We start from the raw sequence: 2,206 nt of genomic DNA on the forward strand, positions 1-2,206 counted from the left end.
GCCCTGCATGTGTTTTCCCTATGTGCAGGTTGAGCGGTGGCGAGCGGGCGGCGGTGTTGAGTAGGAAATAATAAGATGATCTGTTGGTACTTAAAGTGTCGTTGTGTCTCCATACATAGCCTCACTTCTTTCTTGGTCGCTTCCGCTATATTATGAAAACTTGTGATCTTTTGGTTGGGTTGAATACTTTTATTTCGTGGGAATTTTGGATATGGAACAGTTGGAATTATTTTGGAAACGTTGATAAGCATTTATTGCGATAGCCTTTTGTTGGATTTCTTTGCTAAGGCATTATTCTTCTTCTACTTAATTGTTCATTAAATGCTTTGGTTAAATCCCTTTTTAAATGGAACCCTAGCCTATGATCTTTGATGCATTTAAGTCCGCCTAGTTAACGATCGCCGCATTTATTATACCCTAGATGGGCGGGTCGTTACATGTTTAATACACTATGTTGACATTTTGATAAAAAACCCTAATTTTGGTAGATTTCATATCTTTTTAAATTTAAATAATAATAAAACGAAATTACACGTGGCAATTTGTAGACCACTAGATCTCTACTAATCTTATGGTTTTAAATTAGTTGTAGTTAGCAATTAAGGGTTGAATTGACAATTGATCACACTCCTAATACAAAGTCAATAGTTTTAGGTTCAATTAAATAGTTCTTATTTATAGTGTTCAATTTCCTACATAAAATAGTAGCATTATAGAATCTAAAACTAAGTTGTGATTATTTAGTAGGAGGGAGTTGGCTATGATTAATTATCACATAACTATTCATCTCTGATTAAGTCGTGAGATTTAATTTCATGAACCAAACATAATAAAAATTTAATCATGGATATAATCTTGGAAACCGACACAACAAAAACTTATCTTTTAGGGACGCAAAAATTGAGAGAAAATTACTAGCATTTGGAAATTTAAAAATAACTAGTAGTATAATTTAGGACGCAAAAGAAAGTGTCCCTAAATTGAGGACAAATTATCTTAGAGCAAAGAGCATGCATGTGGGCCGGACCCACATTTATTCATTTTTAATTCTCTGCTCTTCCGCAAGAGCACAACACCTACATCCATGTTCTTCCGCAAGAGCATGCTCTTACACTATTCAAGGGACCACCATTCTATTATTCATATTATATTTCAATTACTAAAATGGCGTCGTGCTTCTTTAAGAACTCTCTAGAGAGTTCCGGAGAAGTGACGGAAATGACGTGGACCCCGCCGAGTTTGATGCAAGTGATCTCTGTGTTGAGATGTTGCATGAGATTAAGTATCCATTGGGATACAGGCTTGTTTGTCAGCATTTGCAGGAGGCTGCCGACGAAAGGGAAGGCCATCGGACCCGGCGGAAGTGGCGGCGCAGTGGACCTTTTCTTGATGGAGATGAGTTTGAAGATGATTAGGGAAAGTAAGCATAATGCTAGGATTTCAAGTTTAGAGATTGTTTCCATTTTTCACTTTTAATTTGTTTGAAAAGGTTTGGATATGTTGATAAGTTATTGGCTTATTGCCTTGTGTTTTATTGTGGAAAATTATATGTTATCTACTTGGATATGCATGTGAGGACATTACTTATCATGAAAAACACGAGCACATTACAACCTTATAAAATTAATAATTAATGAGCATGAGCTCATTACACAACCTTAAAGTAATGATTATAACACTAACTCATTATTTTACATACCATTAAAAACACGGGGACATTAATTCTTAAATGAAGTAAAGTTTTACTGATGTAAAAATCCTAGGTAGTAACAAGGCTCTTGTTTCATAATTAATGAGTAAGACATGAAAATGGCGTGTTTTATAAATTTGGTCTGTTTATTACTCCATATATATTTATTTTAAGATAATAGTGCAACTTGATATGCATTTATCTACTGTACATAACTATGTCTATTATAAAATGATGAAAAGAATTGGAGCTTTATTAGTAGTGCAAGCAAGGAATGATTGTAACCCTATAGGTGTGGAACAAATGAAAGAAGCTGCATCACTAAAAGTACGACCTTTTCTTGCATGGTTTGATAAGAAACACAAGTTATGACACACAATTTAATTAGCACCAAAGCGTATGACAGAATCAGCTAGTAGCAGCAATGAGCTGGTTTTATCCAAATTCAGCAAAATCTGGACTGGCAAATTAAACAACCAATGATCGGAAATAACAATGCAAACACAAGCTAGGGGA

This window comes from Salvia hispanica, chromosome 4 (genome assembly GCF_023119035.1).
Source record: "Salvia hispanica cultivar TCC Black 2014 chromosome 4, UniMelb_Shisp_WGS_1.0, whole genome shotgun sequence".
In the NCBI taxonomy this organism is placed as follows: Eukaryota; Viridiplantae; Streptophyta; class Magnoliopsida; order Lamiales; family Lamiaceae; genus Salvia; species Salvia hispanica.